Genomic DNA, 22622 nt, shown 5'->3' with positions numbered 1-22622 from the left:
AAGAAAATGGGGAAAAAAAGAAAAAGGAGTATGTTCCACAGGAAAAGAATTAGATGAAAGTTCAGAAAAACACCTTAACAAAAGAGAGGTAAGCGATTTACCTAACAAAGAAATTCGAAATAATGGTCATACATCCAAATGGCCAACAGACACATGAAAAATTGCTCAACATCATTTGGCATCAGAGAAATACAAATCAAAAGCAATGAAATACTACCTCAAACCAGTCAAAACGGCTAAAATTAACAAGTCAGGAAAGGACAGATGTTAGCAAGGATGTGGAGAAAGGGGAACCCTCCTACACTGTTAGTGGGAATGCAAGCTGGTGCAGCCACTCTGGAAAACAGTATAGAGGTTCCTCAAAAAAGTTGAAAATAGAGTTACTCTACAACCAGCAATTGCACAACTGAGTATCTACCCCAAAGATACAAATGTAGTGAACCGAAGGGGTACCTGCACCCCAATGTCTATACCAGCAATGTCTACAATAGCCAAACTATGGAAAGAGCCTAGATGTCCAATGACAGATGAATGAATAAAGATGTGGTGTATATATATACAATGGAATATTACACAGCCATCAAAAAATGAAATGTTGGCATCTGCAACGATGTAGATGGAACTAGAGGGTATTATGCTAAGCAAAATAAGTCAACCAGAGAAAGACAGTTATCATATATGATCTCACTGATATGTGGAATTTAAGAAACAAGGCAGAGGATCATAGGGGAAGAGAGGGAAAAAAATGAAACAAGACAAAACCAGAGAGTGAGACAAACCATAAGAGACTCTTAATCTCAGGAAACAAACTGAGGGTTGCTGGAGGGGAGGGGCGTGGGGGGAATGGGGTGGCTCGGTGATGGACACTAGGGAGGGCATGTGTTGTGGTGAACGCTATATATCATGTAAGACTGATGAATCACAGACCTGTACCCCTGAACAAATAATAAATAATATGTTAATTGAAAAAAAAAAAAAACCTCTAAACAAAACACACACACACACACACACACACAAAAGAAATAAATATTTGGTATTCGCTCCTAAAAAAAAAAAAGAAAGAAAGAAAGAATGATCATAAAATTGCTCCCTGAGTTCAGAAAAAGAATGGATAAACAAAGTAAAAATTTTAATTAAAAAATTAAAAATATAAAAAATTATCAAATAGAAGTCACATTACTGAAGAATACAATAACTGAACTGAAGAATACAATAACTGAACTGGAAAATACAATAGAGGGCTTCAACATCAGATTAGATGAAGAAGAAAGGATCACTTCACTTGAAGACACATCACTGGAACTCAATTAGAGCAGCAAAAGAAAAAAGATGAAAAATGAGTGGTACATTAAAGAACTTATAGGACAATATCAAGCAGACCAACATTCATGTTACAGAGGTCCCAAAGGAAGAGGGAACAAAAGGGGCAGGAAAATTATTCGAAGAAATAATGGATAAAAACTTCCCTAACCTGGAGAAGGAAACAGACATCCAGATCCAGGAAGCCCAGAGAGTTCTAAAAAAGATAAACCCAAAGGAATCCACACCAAGACACATTATAATTAAAGTGTCAAAAGTTACAGACGAGGGGAAAAAATCTTAAAAGCGGGAGAGAAAATGAACATTTTACTGTGACTACAATAATTTGTTAAGGGACACACAAGATAAAAAGATATAAACTGTGACATCAAAAACATGTTGGGAGTGCCTGGGTGGCTGTCAGTTGGGCATCCAACTCTCGGTTCAGCTCAGGTCATGATCTCGGGGCAGTGAGATCAAGCCCTGCATCCAGCTCCACACTCAGCACAGAGTCTGTTTGAGATTCTCTCTCTCCCTCTCCCTCTGCCCCTCCCCACTAAAATAAATAATCTTTTTTTTTTTAATGACTTTGTAGGGAGAGTAAAAATGTAGAGCTTTAGAATATGCTCAAACTTAAGTTGCCTAGCAACTTAAAACAGACTGTTGTATATTGTTTTAGATAAGTCTCATGACAATCACAGAGCAAAAGCCTATAGTAGATACATAAAAGATAAAGGAATCTAAATATACCACAAGAGAAAATCATCAAATCACAAAGGAAGAGAGCAAGAAAAGAAGGAACAGAGGAATTACAAAGCAGCCAAAAAACAACACAATGGCACACACACACAAAAGGCAATAAGTACTTAGCTACCATTAATTACTTTAAATGTAAACGGGCTAAATTCTCTAATTGAAAGACTCAGAGTGGCTGAATGGATAAAAAAACATATCAAAGGCCCCGAATCGCCAAGGAACTGTTGAAAAGGAAAAACAATGCTGGGGGCATTACAATGCCGGATTTCGAGCTGTACTACAAAGCTGTGATCACAAAGACAGCATGGTACTTGCACAAAAACAGACACATAGACCAATGGAACAGAATAAAGAACCCAGAAATGGACCCTCGGCTCCTTGGGCAACTAATCTTTGATAAAGCAGGAAAAAACATCCGGTGGAAAAAAGACAGTCTCTTCAATAAATGGTGCTGGGAAAATTGGACAGCTACATGCAAAAGAATGAAACTTGACCACTCTCTCACAACATACACAAAGATAAACTCCAAATGGACGAAAGACCTCGATGTGAGACAGGAATCCATCAAAATCCTAGAGGAGAACATAGGCAGCAACCTATACGACATCGGCCAAAGCAACCTTTTTCATGACACAACTCCAAAGGCAAGAGAAACAAAAGATAAAAATGAACTTGTGGATTTCAGTCAAGAACAAGCTCGCACACTGGCCAAAGAAACAGTCAAAAAACTAAGAAAGGCACTTACGGAATGGGAGAACATATTTGCAAATGAGCACACACTTAAAGACTGGTATCCCAAGATCTACAAAAGAACTTCTCCTCAAAGCACTCAGAAACTAATAAACAAATCATAAAAAGCTGGGCAGAAGATGGAACGGACACTTTTCCAATGGACCGGCTTAATAACAGACACATGAAAAGTGTTCAAAATCATTATACATATCAAAGGAAATTCAATCAAACCACACTGAGATACACCTTATACGCCGTTAGGTAGCAAAAGGACTGACCGAAAGCTTAACAAATTGCTGGAGAGGATGTGGAAAGGGATCCCTCCTGCATTGTTGGTGAATGCGATAGTACAGCCACTCTGGAAAACAGTGTGGAGGTCCGCAAAAGTGAAAAATTATTACGACCTACCCATTGACTTAGTCACTTTACTGATTATTTACCCCGAAGATACAGACATAAGTGAAAGAAAAGGGCCTTATACCCCAATGTTCATAACAACACATTTCCACAATAGCCAAATCATGGAAAGAACCAAGATGCCTTGTAGATGACTGAATTAAAGAGTTGTGGTCCATATATACAATGGAAACCTCAGCTATCAGAAAGAAACGAAGGTTCTCCAACATTTGCTGCAACATTGGAGTGCACTGGAGGAAGATAATGCTAAGTGAAATAAGTCAAGCAGAGAAAAGACAACGCTATCTATGCAATGTCTCTCATCCTTAGAAGCATAAAGGAGACTAGGAAGAATCGAGTAGGGGAAGAGGATAAAGAAAGGGGAGTAATCAGAGGGAATGAATCATAGGAGGGCCTGGAGCTCTGAGAAACAAACTGAGGGCTTCAGAGGGGAGGGGGGTGGGGGAATGGGATGGACTGGTGATGGGCAGTGAGGAGGGCACGTATTGCATGGTGCACGGGGTGTTATACGCAACTAATGAAGCATCAAGCTTTACATCGGAAACCAGGGATGTACTGTATGGTGACTAACATAATATAATAAAAAAACATTTTAAAAAAATCTATGACTTAAATAATACTAAAATCAATTGATTAAAAACACATCATCCTAGCTGTTCGGATTAACAAAATGTATCCTTGAAATGGATCATTAAATAAAGGAAATTACTTCATTGAAAAAAAAAAACATATCAAAACACATCAAACATATCAAACACAACACTCTCCAAGTGTCCTTATCTGCTTTACATAGTAAATAAGAAAATTAAGGCCTAAACTTTTGGCTTAAATTACAACATTCTAGAATAAGAAAAATGTGATGTTAATTTATCACAAACATATAAAGCCTATCTTTGTAGGTATATCTGCTTTATCATAATATCACTTAAGACAAAAGTACATATTTCTTTTTCTATTTCAAAACATATTCTGTTCTTCCTTCACTTACCCATTTATTTCTTCTCTCCTCTTAAATGAGAATTAGGATCATTTACAAAGACTGCAACTTTATCTTTTCTTAAAGATTTATTTATTTGAGGGGCACCTGGGTGGCTCAGTCAGTTAAGTGTCTCCCTTCAGCTCAGGTCATGATCCCAAAATCCTGGGATCAAGTCCCACACCTGGCTCCCAGCTCAGTAGGGAGTCTGCTTCTCCCTCCGCCTTTCCCCCTGCTTGTGCTCTCTCTTTCTCTGTCAAATAAATAAATCTTTTTTAAAAAGAAGATTTTATTTATTTGAGAGAGAGACAGCACATATGCTTGTGCTTACACAAGCAGAGCGGGGGAGGGAAAGGGAGATAATCTCAAGCAGACTGCCCACTGAGCACAGAGCCCAACTTGCCGCCCAATCCCACAAGCCCAAAATCATGACCAGAGCTGAAATCAAGAGTCAGATGCTTAACCTACTAAGCCACCCAGGCACCCCTTGCAACTTGAGAATTAGTATGGAAACTAAGCTTTTGTTCAACAGGAACATGACACTGTGTTGTACAAAGGCAATACAAATGAAATCTAATGAAAAGACTGATTTTTGGCTGCCTAAATGAATTGCCTATTTAAGTAAAATATAAACATTAAACAGCTAAGAAAGAATGGAAGGCAAAGAGATGTTAGACTATTTTCATGATAGTTTATGTATTCAATTCCGTTGCTGTGAAGAAGATATTTGTAATTATATAACACAAACAATATATGCTATAGTAATCCACAAAAAGATGGGGCCTGGGTCACCTAGGTTGCATAAGTTGGGAAAGGCCTTGCTGCAGGTGGACTTTGAGTATGATGCTGAAGAACTATATTGTGTTTTAATGATGGTTACTATCTTATTTCCCCAGAAACTGTGAAGTTACAAAGGCAGAAACTGTTTCTTAATTCACGTCTGAATCCCAGTATTTAGCTCAGAGCTTAGCTTTCAATAAATATTACTGAATAAATGATTAAATAATTTAATGACCAAATGAGTGTATGAATAAATGAATTGGATTTGGAAAGGCATAGAAGATGGGGAAAAGACAAATACAGTGTGCCTGTTATTCAGGGATCTGAAATATATTCAGATAGAAGCTAAATGTCCCTGCAAAATGAAAAAGAAGCAGAGACACAAACAGGCTTAGGTGCAACTCTGATAGAGTGGTAAAGTTACAATTAACCTCTACAGAGTCTCTTATATTTCTCATTTCAATGGATTCTGTATTTTTAATTTGGAAAAGATTTCTAACATAAATTAGTGAAAAAGCTTTTTTATTGAGGTGTCAGAATATTTTCTGAACCCAATAAAAAAATAACAAAGTGAGGGATGCCTGGGTGGCTCAGTCAGGTGAGTGTCTTGCCTTTGGCTCAAGTCATCATCCCAGGGTTCTGGGATTGAGCCTCATATTGGGCTCCCTGCTCAGTGGGGAGTCTGCTTGTCCCTTTCCCTCTGCCCCTCCAACCCGCTCACGTTCTCTCTCTCTCTCTCTCTCTCAAATAAATAAAATCTTTAAAAAAAATAACAAAGTAAAGGCTGAACTCCATCATCTTCGTGATTAAAATACAAACCATTTTTTTTGTCACCTATCGACAATAAAAGCTTGAAAATACCAGAGCTCTGTTTACTGAACAACATAGCTCTGATCAAGAAAAATCTAACTATAACTGCATAACTCTAAAATTCTAAGTCTATCCCTTCTAATTCTATTCCAAACACATTTGCTCCTTCTGCTGCCCTTACTACGTAACCATCTTTCTCATCTCTAATTCTTCTTTACTACGTGTGAAGAGAGTTACTAATTCTCCAGCATTAGCAGTAAATATGGTTGAGAACAATGACTTAGTCTTATGAACCCAAGATTAAATTTCCAAAGGAAAAAAAAAAGCTGGCATTGAATTTTGCAATGACTTCTTGGGTGTGACACTAAAAGAACAGGCAACAACAGAAATAAATAATTGACTATGTCAAAATTTTAAAATCTTATGCATGAAAGGACACTACCAATAAAGTGAAAAAGTGGCCCACAAAATGGGGGGAAATTTTGCAAACCATTTATCTGATAAGGGGTTAATATCAAGACTATATAAAGAACTCCTACAACTGAGTAACAAAAAACAATCCAATTAAAAAATGGGCAAAGGATTTCAATAGACATTTCTCCAAAGAAGATATTCAAATGGCCAATAAGCACATGAAAAGATGTTCAACATAACTAATCACTAGGGAACTGCAAATCAAAACCACAAGATACCACCTCACACTCCTTAGGATGGCTACTATCCAGAAAACAGAAAATAGCAAGTGTTGGAGAGGATGTGGAGAAACTGGAACCCTTGTATGCTGCTAGGAGGAATGGAAAATGGTGCAGCTATTATGGGAATTAGTAGGGCAGTTCCTCAAAATATTAAAAATAGAATTTTCATATGATCCAGCAATTCCCCTTCCAGGTTATATACACAAAAGAAGCAAAAGCTAGGATTCACACATATTTGTACACCCACGTTCACAGCAGCATTATTCACAATAGCCAAGGAGTGGAAGCAACTCAAATGTCCACTGACAGACACAAAATACAATATACACATACAGTGGAATATTATTCAGCCTTAAAAAAAGAAAGCAACTCTGACATATGCTTCAACATGGATAAACTTTGGGGCACCTGTGTGGCTCAGTAGGTTAAGCGTCTGCCTTCGGTTCAGATCATGATCCCAGGGTGCTGGGATCAAGCCCCGCATTTGGTTCCCTGCCCCAAGGGGAGCCTGCTTCTCCCTTTCCGTCTGCCTGCCACTCCCCCTGCTTGTGTGTGCACACACTGTCAAATAAGTAAATAAAATCTTTTTTAAAAATGGATAAGCTTTGAAGATGTTATTCTAAGTGAAACAAGTCAGACACAAATGGACAAATACTGTATGATTCCACTTACATGAGATACTTAAAGTAGTCAGATTCATAGAACAGAAAGCAGATTGGTGGTTGCCACAGGCTGGGGGAAGGAAGGATGCGTACTTATTGTTTAATGCATACAGAGTTTCAGTTTAGGAAGATGAAAAAAGTTCTGGAAATGGATGGTGCTGATGGTTGAATGACAATGTGAATTACTTAATACCAACAAACTGTACACTCAAAATGGTTAAAATTGTAAGTTTTAAGTATATTTTGGTAAAATTTTATATATTTGGTAAATTATGTATATTTTGTTACAATTTTAAAAAAAGAAAAACAGCAAAGGCATACGCAATTGACCTTTGAACAATGTGGGTTTGAACTATGTAGGTTCACTTATATGTGGGGTTTTTTACAGTACAGTATTTTTTTTAAGATTTATTTATTTGAGGGGCGCCTGAGTGGCTCAGTCGTTAAGCATCTGCCTTCGGTTCAGGGCGTGATCCTGGCGTTATGGGATCGAGCCCCACATCAGGCTCCTCCACTGGGAGCCTGCTTCTTCCTCTCCCACTCCCCCTGCTTGTGTTCTCTCTCTCTGGCTGTCTCTCTCTGTCAAATAAATAAATAAAATCTTTAAAAAAAAAAAAAAAAGATTTATTTGAGAGAGAGAGAGAATGTGCATGCACACAAGGGGAGGGGGAGAAAAAGGGGGAGACAGGCTGACTCCCCACTGAGCAGGGAGCCCAATGCAGGACTCAATCCCAGGACCCTAAGATCCTGACCTGAGCCAAAATCAAGAGTAGGACGCTCAACTGACTAAGCCACCCAGGCATCCCCATAAACATGTTTTTTATTATTTTTTAATGCATTTCCTTATTACCAGCTTATCTATTGTGGGAATACAGTATATATAATATATGTAACATAGAAAATATGTGTTAATTGGCTGTTTATGTTATCAGTAAGGCTTCCAGTCAACAACAGGCTATTAGTAGTTAAGTTTTTGAGGAATCAAGAGTTTGTACACAGATTTTCAACTGCGCAGGGTGTCACATGCCTAACTTCTATATAGTTCAAGGGTCAGCTATACATAATCTCATGGAAAAGTCTCCAAGATGTGCACTAATAAGTGAAAAATAAAAGAAAAATAGTAAATAACAGGATACCTTTTGTGCAGAAGATTTAAAAAAATCAGCATTGATAAATCTTTCTCAGGCCATCAAAAACAGAAATTAATCAATTTACAACCTTCAGCTCTCATCTCTAGTTCAAAAATAATTTTTAGGAAAAACTTTTTAACTAAAAAACACTTAAAAGCCTTTCGTAGGTTGTTCATTCAAGTAACTTAAGAAAGTTAAATAATTTTTCTAAGTATTACCTACTTTAAAATGTAAAAAAGAAGTGGGGTTTAAATTAAGGAAAACAATTATCAGTCAGAATTGTACTCAATACTAGAAAAAGAAATCACAATTTTGCCTCTCATAACTTGCTACCTACCCTGAGTCCCACAGTCAGCCATTTCAATGGAATCTCTAAAGCCCCTAATCCTGAGAAAATACTACTTGTTGTGTACTTTTTGCCCCAGCCACCAAGATAAGATTCCTGGAGAGATTCACAAAACCAAGCCAAATGATTTTTCACTGGTCGTTTCTTTTTTTTTTTTTTTGGCATTTGATGGACTTTTAATTTAAAAAAATTATATATGAATAGATTCTTATAATGAAACTTCAAATAATGTGGAAGTATATGGAGTAAAAGTGAAAGTCTTCTTTACAACTTCCCCCTCTCCTTGTTCCTATCAGTTTTTTTTTAATTTATTTATTTTTTTAAAGTTCCATGATTACTTGCGTATAACACCCAGTGCACCATGCAATACGTGCCTTCCTTAATACCCATCACCAGCCTATCACATTCCCCCGCCTCCGAAGCCCTCAGTTTGTTTCCCAGAGTCCATAGTCTCTCGTGGTTCATTCCCTTCTGTTTACCCCCCTTTCTTCTTCCCTTTATTCTCCTACTGATCTTCTTACTTCTTATGTTCCATAAATGAGCGAAACCATATAATTGTCTTTCTCTGCTTGACTTATTTCACTTAGCATTATCTCCTCCAGTCCCGTCCATGTTGCAGCAAATGTTGAGAAATCATTCTTTTCGATGGTTGAGTAATATTTCATTGTATATATGGACCACAACTTCTTAATCCAGTCATCTGTTGAAGGGCATCTCGGTACCTTCCACGATTTAGCTATTGTGGACAATGCTGCTATGAACACTGGGGTGCATAAGGCCCTTCTCTTCACTACGTCTGTATCTTTGGGGTAAATACCCAGTAGTGCAATGGCTGGGTCATAGGGTAGCTCAATTTTTCACTTTTTAAGGGACCTCCACACTGTTTTCCAGAGTGGCTGTACCAACTCGCATTCCCACCAACAATGTAGGAGGGATCCCCTTTCTCCACATCCTCTCCAACATTTGTTGTTTCCTGCCTTGTCAATTTTTGCCATTATAACTGGTGTAAGGTGGTATCTCAGTGTGGTTTTGATTTGAATTTCCCTGATGGCTAATGATTTTAAACATTTTTTCATGTGTCTGTTAGCCATTTGTATGTCTTCGTTGGAAAAGTGTCTATTAATATCTTCTGCCCATTTTTTGATTTGTTTATTTGTTTCTTGTGTATTGAGTTTGAGAAGTTCTTTGTAGATCTTGGATACCAGTCTTTTATCTGTAGTGTCATTTGCAAATATCTTCTCCCATTCCGTGGGCTGCCTCTTAGTTTTTTTTTATTGTTTCCTTGGCTGTGCAAAAGATTTTTATCTTGATGAAGTCCCACAAGTTCATTTTTTCTTTTGTTTCTCTTGCCTTTGGAGATGTGTCATGAAAAAAGTTGCTGTGGCCGATGTCGTAGAGGTTGCTGCCTATGTTCTCCTCTAGGATTTTGATGGATTCCTATCTCACATCGAGGTCTTTCATCCTTTTGGAGTTTATCTTTGTGTATGGTGTAAGAGAGTGGTCAAGTTTCATTCTTTTGCATGCAGCTGTCCAATTTTCCCAGCACCATTTATCGAAGAGACTCTTTTTTCCACCGGATGTTTTTTCCCGCTTCGTCAAAGATTAGTTGCCCAAAGAGCCGAGGGTCCATTTCTGGGTTCTCTATTCTGTTCCATTGGTCTATGTATCTGTTTTTGTGCCAGTACCATGCTGTCTTTGTGATCACAGCTTTGTAGTACAGCTTGAAATCCGGCAGTGTGATGCCCCCAGCTTTGTTTTTCCTTTTCAACAATTCCTTGGGGCCTTTTCTGGTTCCACACAAATTTAAGGGCTGTTTGTTCCAGTTCTTTGAAAAATGTCATTGACAAGGATGCCCACTCTCGCCACTATTATTCAACATAGTACTAGAAGTCCTTGCAACAGCAATCAGACAACAAAAAGGGATAAAAGGTATCCAAATCGGCAAAGAAGTCAAACTGTCTCTCTTTGCGGATGACATGATACTCTATATGGAAAACCCAAAAGAATCCATCCCCAAACTACTAGAAGTTATAGAGCAATTCAGTAATGTGGCGGGATACAAAATCAATGCTCAGAAATCAGCTGCATTTCTATACACGAACAATGAGACTGAAGAAAGAGAAATTAGGGAATCCATTCCATTTACAATAGCACCAAAAATTATACGTTATCTCGGAATTAACTTAACCAGAGATGTAAAGGATCTATATTCTAGAAACTACAAATCACTCTTGAAAGACACTGAAGACACAAAAAGATGGAAAAATATTCCATGCTCATGGATCGGAAGAATTAACATAGTTAAAATGTCTATGCTACCCAGAGCAATCTACACTTTCAGTGCGATCCCGATCAAAATACCAATGACATTTTTCACTGGTCCTTTCTAAGGAACTTAAGCCTTCAAGTCTTTCCCAGTAAACTCCTCCCAACCCTTTGTATATTTAAGTTCCTTCTAGATCCACTCTATTTCCTTGCTACAAACATTATCAACACTTCCTGAGCCTAAAAATAACTTCCCTCAACGCTATCACCAATAAAATTATCTCTCCTTTGCTTTATCATCAAATGTTTTTACTCAGAATCTACACACTGACACACACTATAAATTTCCAAAGCAATCATTAATTTTTAAAAAAGGCAGAACAGCATGTTTAGTATTATTTTACTTGTGTAAATTAGAAAACACACACACAGCCCTGTTTTAAAATCCATCTGGAAAGGGGCGCCTGGCTGGCGCAGTCGTTAAGCGTCTGCCTTCGGCTCAGGGCGTGATCCTGGCATTCCAGGATCGAGCCCCGCATCAGGCTCCTCCGCTAGGAGCCTGCTTCTTCCTCTCCCACTCCCCCTGCTTGTGTTCCCTCTCACTGCCTGTCTCTGTCAAATAAATAAATAAATAAATCTTTAAAATAAATAAATAAAGATCAAATAAAATCCATCTGGAAGGATACACAAGAAATTGCCAGAAGTGTGAGAGAGAATTTGAAAGATACTTCAGGAAAGACATTTTCTCTACTACTTAAATTTTGAACCATGTGTACATATTACTTTGATTTTTCTTTAAACTTTTAAACTCTGGAGATAATTTGAAGTTTTGACATTAATTTTAAAGAGCACATTCCATATCCACTATGTCCATTTACTACCCTCTTCTCTCCTATGTTATATAATCTGAATCTGCTCTCCTTTTTGGATCATAAAGATCCCCTTGTCACCAAATCCATATACCTCTCTTCAGTTCTCATTCCACTAGCCATCTTGGCAAATCCTTTATGATAGTCTAACTTAGTGTCTGTGACACTGCTCAACTGAGTTTTCTCCTAGATCTGACCTCTCCTTTCCTTCCTCTTCCTTCTATTCCCCTCATTAAATAAAAGCGTTTACCACTATACTATACTCAATCTCCTTTTCTCCCTACTTTGTAACTTCACAGTGGCATTCACTCTTGGGCTTTCAATCACAAACTCAATTTAAAGGCCCACAAGATATACAAATGCATCTAGGCTTTTCAGCTCAGCTCTAGTCCTACCATTTCTGATTTGCTGTGAAATTCTACTGAACATTTAAAGAAGTAACAATCTTTCACAAACTCTTAAAAAAAAAAAAAAAAGTGGGGGAACACTTCCCAACCCATTCTACCTGACCAGTTAATACCAATACCAGACAAAAACAATAAAAGAACAAGAAACCAGGAGCACCTGGCTGGCTCAGTCGGTGGAACATGTTACTCTTAGTCTCAGAGTTGGGTTTGAGCCCCACGTTGGGTACAGAGAATACTTAAAAATAAAATCTTTAAGAGAAAAGAAAGATAAAACAAGAAACCAAAATCTGTTTTAAATATAGATGCAAAAATCATCAACAAAATACTAACAAACCAAATTCAGTATTATATAAAAAGAATTATATACCATGACTAAAATGTATCAAGAGAAGGCAAGGTTGGTTTAAGATCTGAAACTCAATGTATTATAACCTATCAGTAGAATAAAGGACAAAAACCACATGATTATCTTAATATACACAGAAAGAGCATTTGACAAAATTCAACACCCCTTCATGATAAAAACACTAAACAAACTAGGAATAGAAGAGAACTTCCTCAACCTGATAAAAAGCATCTATCAAAAACCCATGGTTAACATCATAGTTAATGGTGAAAGAAAGCTTTCCCTTTAGACCAGGTCCAAAACAAGCATGTCCACTCTCAGCACTTCTATTCAACATGATAGCAGAGGTTCTAGCCAGAGCAATTAGGCAAAAAGAGAGAGAGAAAAAGAAATAAAAAGCATCTAGACTGGAAAGGAAGAAGTAAAACAATATTCAGTTTTATCATTTAGATGCAATAATCTTGTATATAGAAAATTCTAAGAAATCCACTAAGAAAAACCTATCAGAATACACAAGTTCGGGGCGCCTAGATGGCTCAGTCGGCTAAGCGTCTGCCTTTGGCTCGGGTCATGATCCCAGGGTCCTGGGATGGAGTCCCATGTGCTTCTCCCCCTCCTTCCCACTCGTGCTCTCTCTCACTATCTCTGTCTCTCTCAAATAAATAAATAAATAAAATATTTTTTTAAAAAAAGAATACACAAATTCGGCAAGGCTGCAGGATACAAAATCAAAACAAAACTAAATGTATTTCTATACATTTGCATTGACCAATCTGAAAATGAAATTAAGAAAACAAATCCATTTAAATAGCATTCTAAGGACTAAATTACTTAGGCATAGCTTTAATAGAAGACATGCAAAACTCATACCCTGAAAACTACAAAATATTTTTTAAAGAAATAAGAGAAAATCTAAATAAATGAAAAACATCCCATGTTCAAGGATCAAAAAACTTAAAATAGTACTACTACTCCTCAAACGGGCATTTGGATTCAATGCAATACCTAATAATATCATAGTTGGATGGGTGTGTGTGTGTGTAAATTAACAAGCTGATCCTAAAATTCACATGGCAATTCAAGAGTTCCAAATATTTTAATCTTCACAAAAGCCAAAGTATATATAATTATTACTAGGAAGCATAAGTTCAGAAAAGTAACTTGTCAGAAGTCACAAAGGAGACACTGTCTCCTGACTCCAATACTTCATGACTTAATATTTACACCTCTTCTAACTAAAACTGCTGCCTGATGTATGGTATGCACACATAAGTATGTGCTGAATGGGGGCACCTGGGTGGCTCAGTCAGTTAAGCGTCTGCCTTCAGCTCAGGTCATGGTCTCAGGGTCCTTGGATCAAGCCCCCACGTTGGGGTCCCTGCTCACTGGGGAGTCTGCTTCCCCCCCTTCTCCCCCCCAGCTTATGCTTTCAAATAAATAAAATCTTTTTAAAAAAACACGTGCTGAATGAACAGTATAATGTATGTATTTAAATTATTAAATGCAACATAAAGGCACAGAAGGACAAAATTATTATAGGTTGAATTGCATAGGTAAGACTTAGAAGTCAGAATTAGTTTGGGGGAATTCTGAAGGAATCATGATACCCCAGGAAAACATCTTATATGGAATAGTTTTCATCTTATTAAATGTTTCTTGTACCCTAGAGTTATTTAAACCAAAACGCTCAAATCTGACAGCAAGACTAGCTATACCACCAAATATACATAATTTCTTAAAGATATATAAATAAAAACTCTACCCTTCTCTGTAGCACAGAACGACCTGCAGTCTCAAAGTGGGTTTTCAAGAATTAAGCAGATAAGGGATTGATAAGAAGCATTAAGTAGAGACCCCCCCACAGATTACAGACTCCAAAATTCAGTGCTTCATGAGATTTAACCACACAGTAATTTTAAGAGTGAAAACAAGGCACTGGTTGGCCAATTTAAACAAGCAGACCAGCATATAGCGCACTACTGTTTATTTAAGTTGCTACCCTTAAAAATGAAGAACTCACTAAAATAATGGCTTATCTTCAATTACGTGCACTGAGGCTAAAGAATGAATTACCACTAACTGTGAAGGAAGAATAGAGTTTAGAGGCCAACAGCCTCATCTTAATCATGACAGGAATGAAATGTCTCTAAATGAATGCACAAACAGGAAAGCTGACAAATAATGAGACTTCCTATTTACTTCACGGGTAGCATTTTTAGTAGTGTCCTTGAAATTCCCCAATTTGGGATATTGTCATTTTCTTTCAGCATATCATCTTGATCTATCTAAAGAACAATTACTGAATAAATAACTTAAAATCTTGACATTCTACCTATCAAACATGTCAAAATCACTTTGAAAGCTTGCGGAAATAGGGACCTTAACAATAAGTCTTTATGAACAATTAACCGTAAATTACTGAGTAAGTCACTACTCAAGAAATTTGGTATCAAACATTATCACCTGATTTCAAGAGCTTGTTTCCTTGTTGGTTTTTTTTTTTTCTTTTAACATTTTATTTATTTATTTGAGCGACAGAGAGCACATGCAGGGAGGAGGGTCAGAGGGAGAGGGAGAAGCAGACCCCCGCTGAGCAGGGAGCCTGATGTGGGGCTCCATCCCAGAACCCTGAGATCATGACCTGAGCCAAAGGCAGATGCTTGGGGCGCCTGGGTGGCACAGCGGGAGCCTGCTTCTTCCTCTCCCACTCCCCCTGCTTGTGCTCCCTCTCTCGCTGGATGTCTCTATCTCTGTCAAATAAATAAATAAAATATTTAAAAAAAAATAAAAATAAAAAAAAAACAAAGGCAGATGCTTAACCAACTGAGCCACCCAGGTGCCTCACTGTTTCCTTGATTTAAAAAAAGGTAAATGTGGCAGCTCTTTCTACCCACGGATCCTGTCCTATTGCTTTAATAAAATCACCTTTTGGCACTGATAATAAATAAATACATAAAATAAAAAAGGTAAATGCATTTACATGCACACACAAGCACACGCACAATTCTTTATTTCCCTCTTTATACTCAGCCTCAGGACAAGTGTGTAACAAAATCCAAACACATTTTGAGTAATAATTATAGTCATTTATTGAGTCCTGGGATACTATTCTAGGCACCTCACACGCATTATAAAGGTTATCCTCCCAATAACTCTATGTGACAGATATCACTATTTTACACTATTTTTATCACTAATCATTACTTTAACGATTTTTATCACTATTTTACATGTTTGTAAACTTACTCAAACAATTGGTAAATTCTTAGTAGGTTGGTAAATGGCTATGTTGTAAACTGCAGCTCAATATGCCTGACTCCAAAAATACATTCTTTGATTCATCTCCAAGGCACTGCCTCCCAACAGGAAAAAAATAAAGACAGAAGCATAAAACCTTCACTTTTTCTTGGATAATACTTACATCTTAGTATGATATAGTGACTAAATGCAAGAATATCGGAGTCAGGCTGCCCGGCTTCCAAACACCTCTACCACTTACGAGATAGGTCTTCCATCCTCAGTTCCCTCATCTGTAAACTGAGGCTAATAGTACCTATCTCATCAAAGTGTCGTTAAGATCAAATAAATGCGTACGTGTAATAGGCTTCAAAGACGGTCAACGTACAGAAGGAAACATCAGTTCTGCTGGAGGGGGAAGTGGCAAATAATAAGGATTTCCAAACAAAATATTTCTTTCTGGGCAAATAACTAACAGAAGGAAGGATCACTCCGCAACGAAACAGTAGCCTTGCGGGGGGAGGGGCCCCGTGGGGGAGACGACGAGAACCGGGCCTCCTCCCGGGGTGTTCGGCTTGAGGAAGACGCTTTCGAGGGACCGGCGGGGACCAGAGCCCACCGACTGACGAGAAATGACGAAGGAGCGCCCGGAGGATAAAGGCCGCACCCCCGGCGCGAAGTGGGCAGGCCTGGCACTGGGGGCGGAAGCCCACCACGGCGTCAGGCGACGCCCAGCGAAGTCCCCAGGGGCCACCCTGGTGTCCCGAAGGGCCCACCCCGGCGCCCGGAGACGCCCACCCAACATCCTCAGGGCCCACCCCGACGTCCCGAAGGGCCGACCCCGGCGTCCGGAGAGGTCCGCCTCCGCGCCGAGAGCGCTCTACCCCGCGTCAGGGGCGCCGCTCCAAGTGAGGAGCGGGCCGCGGCTCCGGTGAGAGAAAAAAGGAGGCGGGAAGAGGGCGGGCTGGAGGTGAGCGGAGGCGGCAGGTACTCACCGACCGGCCGGCGCCCCTCTGCCGAGCCCCTCCTCCGGGGCGCTGCGGGTCGCGAGCGTCCGCAGCACAACAGGAGCGGGGGGAGGGGGGTCGGGCACGCGCGCGAAGTGAGGCACCGCGGGGAGGAGTCGCGCTCTCCGGACGGGTGTGGGCGCGTGCGCCGGCGTCCGGGGACGCTACCAACCCGCACCGCGGGGGGAAGCCGCGGCCAGGTCGTACCACTGCCCTAGGGCTGGAGCGCGCCATCGCTGGAAGTCAGACTAGATCTTCTCGCGCAGTGTGGGGCCCTCCCCCAGCGCTCGCGCTGTGCTTGTTCGCTGTATCATTTGTTAGCACGTTAAGGGAAACCAAAGAGTAACAACAGGGCGCTCAAAAACTACAGTGAAGGGGCGCCTGGGTGGCCCAGTCGTTTTAAGGCCCTGCCTTCCGCTCAGGTCATGATCCCAGGGTCCTAGGATCGAGCCCCCATCGGGCTCCCTGCTCAGTGGGGACCTTGCTTCTCCCTCTCCCACTCTGCCTGCTTCTGTTCCCTCTCTCGCTGTATCTGTCAAATAAATAAAATCTTAAAAAAAAAAAAAAAAAAGAACTACAGTAACCCCTTCAAAGTCTCCTCTGCCACATCAAGCCTCCTCTAGCCCTTTGCATGTAGAATTATGCTGAAATTATCTGTTCGTATGACTACTTGAAAACTATGTCCGGATGGTAAATGTTACAGTCTGACCATTTCCGGGAAGGGAAGGAATCTGAGAAAATAAACTCTTAGAGGTGTCAGTTGGCAGTGTAAAATCAGAACAGCCACTTTTGGTGAATTTTAAATGTGCGTTTTAGGATTCAGCAACTTCATGTCTAGAAGAATACAGAAAGAAACTCCTACAGGTGTGCACCAGAAGACAAATTCATGTTGGAGCTTCCTTGTGAAAAACGTATACAACGGAAATATGCAATAAAACACAGATGAATAAAACATGATATGTTCCTATAAAATGTTACAACAAATAAAACTAATAAATGACTCCTATATGTAACAACATTTGATATCTAAGAGTTATAAGTAGCAACATGTCAATTATGTGCACTGTGAAATGACCTACGTAAATTTAACGGAATCACAGTATATACTGATAATGTAAAAAAATAATGTGTTAAGTATAGAAAATGAACTAGGTAGATATGCAGATGTGTACCATGATAACATAAGGGCAGGAGAGGGGGGAGGAGGAATAAACAGGACTTCAGATACATCTATCATGATTTCTTTTTTTAACGAAGAAACCTGGGGCTCCTGGGTGGCTCAGTTGGTTAAGCGTCTGCCTTCAATAGACCTGGGGTCCTGGAATTGATCCCCACATCTGGCTCCCTGCTCAGCGCAGAGTCTGCTTCTCCCTCTGCCCCTCTCCCCCACTTGTTCTCTCACTTGCACTCTCTCTCTCTCAAGGAAATAAAAATCTTTAAAAAATAATAGAAAAACAAAATATAAAAGAAGAAACCTAAATATAAACATAACAAAATATTTTAATGATTCGATAATGGAACTAGTTATATTATGCTTAGTACATGTGCTGCAGAAGCAAACACTAGTTAGATTATTCTTAACATTTCCTGTAACATTTTTTTTTAAGATTTTATTTATTTATTTGAGAGACAGAGATAGCAACAGAAATAGTGAGAGACAGCGCCAGCCAGGAGGAGAGGGAGAAGCAGGCTCCCCGAAGAGCAGTGGGGCTCGATCCCAAGACCCTGGGATCATGACCTGAACCGACAGTAGATGCTTAACCAACTGAGCCACCCAGCACCCCCTTCTGTAACATTTAATTCTAGAATGAACTTTTCTTATCCTCCCAAGTCACCTACCTCCAACTGATCCTCCAAAATCCAACTCAACCATTTCTTCCTTTGTGTCCTCTAACCCTGATGCTAAAAAAGGCTCTTGAGCTGGCTGAACAATACAAATTGACAAGAGGTCAAACAGGAGTTCCAAGTAAGGCTTTACTGGGGCTTATGCTACAGCACAAGGAAGATAGCACAAAGGAGAGTCTTCAGGCTAGCTCCCTGAAGAGACGTCAGGGAGAGCTTTAAAGAGGCTTAACTGACTGAGCCATCCAGGTGCCCCTTGAATATTTATTTAAGGTCTCCTGCAGCCTCACAGGAGTAGGATGACTTCAAGTCTTCTGAATAGTCCTGTGGATGTTTGAGAGAGAGGAATTTTAACCTGGAAAGATATGCCTAGTTAGAGACTCCTTGTAAGTTGACTGCATTTGGAGTGGCCAGGGTCTCTTGGTTTAGCCAACAGTTGGTTCTCTGGGGAGTTTTCCTTACAAGTTCTAAGAAGGACCTGATCTCCTGGGTCAACCTGTGGATGGGTCCTCCTTTCTGCCTCATCCTTGGTGGGGCTGGTAGTATTTTGTTTGCGAAGTCTGGTATTGCTTTATGTACTTGACCTAGATTAATTATATATTGTAAGCTCTGGCTCACTTCTCTAACAAAAGTAGTCTAATCTAAGGTTCATGAGTCTCCTGAAATGAGACAGAGCAGGGACTAAACTCAGGTCCCCTCAACCCTCACTGCAAAATCCAGCATTCCCTGGCTCTCCATAAAAAGAAAAGCTAAAACTCTATGCATCCTGAGTAGTATATCTTGCAGGAATGTAGAAACAAGATGTTTATGGAAAGGAGGGACTCAACTATGAAGACTGGTGAAGACTGGATCAAACCAATCTGTGCCAAGATGCCCACTAATGCTGACCTTTCACTGACGTTTTCCCTCGTTATAATACTAAGAGTAGAGATTTCACATGCTAATTAGACATGTGAGACATGAAGAAGCATGACCCTTAAGTGCACAGGTGTCAAGAATTCCCCGCTTCTTAAATGTCACCCTTTTCCCGCCTAAGTCTCCTTAGAGGTTGGTATCACACTTTTTTGGCAACTCTACCAGGACTCCAGGGAGTATGTATGCAACCCCTTCATACCTGACAAGCAGCCACCTAAACCTTTGCTTAGTGTCACCGTGCTAGGTAAGTCAGCCTCCAGCATCCCGGGGGGTTCCCATTACTCTCATTCACGTAATATTTTTCCCTTTGTCCTTCCTTCCCAATTTCCTTCCTTCCTCCTTTAACCTCCCTCTTCTTTTCCATGCTCTTCCCTCTCCTTCTTATACTCTACTAATGGGATGTCTACAGCTACAGCTTAACTCCTCGCAGCCTATGAGAACATGCTCCCTCTGGTAGATAACTAACCAGTAGAGGTGGGAAAGGCTCACTTCACACCATGCAGATTTTGGTCAAACAGGCGGTCCCTCACCAGGGACTAGTAAGAGTGCTGGAGCTATAACCCTCACACAGTGTAGCCTAATAGCTGGAAGTTTGATAGCCACAGGAAACTTTCTTTTTTTTCTCTCTCTTTCTCCTCTCATTCCCTGGCTCCAAGTAGTCTAAATAGAAACATGTAAGGGATGAGTTGAAAAAACTGACTCTCTTGGCCTGATCACCCCAATGGGCAGTGGACAGAGTGCCTCCCTCTAAGCCCTTGCTTGGTTTCTTTTTCTCCTTGTCTTTCTCCCTCTCTTCCAGCTTCCCCCACTCTGCCCACTGACTGCTTTCAACCTGGAGACTCCCTGTTTTGTTACCCTCTTTAAAACTTCTTGGTACTTCTTCCCTCTGTCCCTGTCTGTGGAGAGAGGAGGTGTGTGGGCTTGTCACTGTGCCAGTCAAATTGATCTTGTCTACTCTGAAGACTGCCCGCTATACTAATAGACCTGGAGTCTGCAGAGGGAAGGGCGCTGTTTGTCATGCATTTTATTATCTAATCTGCTCCAGACATTAGGAGAAAATTACAAAAGTTAGAGGCCAGCCCTCAGACTCCACTGTCAACCTTGGTGGAAGAGGCCTTCAAGGTCTATAATAACATGGACAAGGCAGAGGAAGCTAACAGAGATAGGAAATTGGCCAAAAAGATGCAGCTTTTGGCTGCCCTAATTCATCCACCAGCTCCAGGTGACCCTAGGAGGTCCAGAAGACCAGACGACTGATAGGGAATCGTCAATCTGGGATGAAACCAAAGTAGTCATTGCCAGGAGGGACACTGGAAAAGGGAATGCCCTGAGTCCCCCTGCTATGGGACACTGGCCAACCCCTGCTTCTTGCTAATCTCTGGAATGAGAATGCACACACCAGTTGAGGAGACCCAAGTCCAGGGTTGTTCTATCTCAACCCCAGTACAATTCTCCTGCTTGCTTCCTTAGCTGCTGGGACATTTGATCACCGATGGTACAATGGAGTTATTTGCTGTATGTATCTATCTCTTTTATAAGACTTGTGAGCTTTCTGAAGACAGGATCCATGTAACCCCAGCAAGTAGCAAAGAGCCTGGCCAAAAACAAACATTCAATTCGTGTTGACTGAATTGAATTGGGAAGGAGGAGATGAAAAAATGTCTCAATGCAAGGCCAGAAAGGTCCTTTTGAAGCATCATACTTCAGAGAAGAATGCTGATTCGGTTGTTGTTGGCAGCCATCTTGTAACCAGCCATTGATAAGCAGCTTCTAAAATGGCCCTCAATCATCCTACCTCCTGGCATTCACACTCTTTAGGGTGGGCTACTTACTTTTTAAAAAATATAATGAGGCAGAAGTGATGGGATGCATTTCCAAAACTAGGTTATAAAAAGACTGTGGTTTCCTGGTTTCCTTCCTGGGCATTCTCACCCTCTACATTTGCTCACTTTGGGGGACTCCAAATGCCACGTTAGGAGGCAGTCATGTGGAAAGACCCATCTGTGGGGGAGAATTCCACCTCCACCACCACTACCCACCACTACCACCACCCCCACAAGGTGACAGTTTAACTACAACCTCATAAGAGACCTTAAGTCAGAGGCACCACCTGGCTAAGCCATACCTAAACTGCTGACCCACAAAAATTATGTTTATTATTTAAGATTTGAGGTGATTTGTTACACAACAACAGATAACTAATACCCAGCTTTGAAGAGGAAAAAATAGAGAATAGCAGGGTGAGAGCACTGATCATATAGACCTGGAAACCATTCAACTTCTGGACTTTCTGGGGCGCCTGGGTGGCTCAGTCGGTTAAGCGTCTGCCTTCGGCTCACTTCATGATCTCAGGGTCCTGGAATTGAGCTCCGTGTTGGGCTCTGTGATCAGCAGGGAGTCAGCTTGTCCCTATGCCTCTCCCCCTGCTCGGGCTTTCCCTCTCTCTCTCTCAAATAAATAAATAAAATCTTTAAAAATAAAAAATAAATTAAAAAAACAACTTCTGGATTTTCTGTAATGTGAAATAATAAATGCCCTTAATATTTACATCAGTCATGTTTTGTTACCTGTAGTAAACAACTTCCTAATTGGTGTAAATCTGAATGTCCATCAGTAAGGGAATGATATTTTACATGGTATAGTATATTCACATAATAGCATGATATAGAACAATTAAAAGAAATGAACTAAATCTACAGGTGCCATCATGGATACATCTCAAAACATGATATTAACTTTAAAAAGCAAGTTATAAGATGATGCAAGCTGCATGAGAATAGGGACTTTATTCTCTACATTGCTGTATCCCCAGTACTTAGAAGAATGCCTAGCACATAGAGAAGAATGAATGACACGCTCAGCATGATTCCACGTATGTGAACACAAACTCTTATACAAGTAATATCACATTTTTTAAAGTAACAGACACATGTAGAAGTATTTTCATAGGCTTGGGAAGATACAAGGATACATAATAAGCAGAATATATAGGATACTTCTGAAAAGGGAGCTAGAGGTCTAAAATCGGGGTCAGACAAAGAGATTACTATATTCTTAATGTTCTGATTTTATTTTTAAAACTACCGTGTAATTAAAAATGAATGAACTATATATTTTAAAGCAAAGTAATC

The 22622-nt window shown here is 40.0% G+C and overlaps 1 protein-coding gene across 3 annotated transcripts in view; it reads right to left on the bottom strand.

Annotated features, from left to right (window-relative positions):
- UIMC1 (ubiquitin interaction motif containing 1) overlaps nucleotides 1-22622 on the bottom strand; it is a 132086-nt gene that overhangs the window by 92307 nt on the left and 17157 nt on the right. Inside the window, exon 1 of one of the 3 annotated variants that reach the window (XM_040630254.1) lies at nucleotides 16723-17191. The exons of the other annotated variants lie outside the window; for them this stretch is intronic. The gene's annotated coding sequence lies outside the window, so the exon portion shown is untranslated. Of the gene's footprint in view, nucleotides 1-16722; nucleotides 17192-22622 lie in introns of those variants that run through there. 3 annotated transcript variants of the gene reach the window in all.

Source organism: Ursus maritimus, unplaced genomic scaffold (assembly GCF_017311325.1).
Source record: "Ursus maritimus isolate PB19 unplaced genomic scaffold, ASM1731132v1 scaffold_15, whole genome shotgun sequence".
NCBI lineage: Eukaryota > Metazoa > Chordata > Mammalia > Carnivora > Ursidae > Ursus > Ursus maritimus.
The sequence above is the reverse complement of the archived record's forward strand: the minus strand, read 5'-3'. Positions and strand labels throughout refer to the sequence as shown.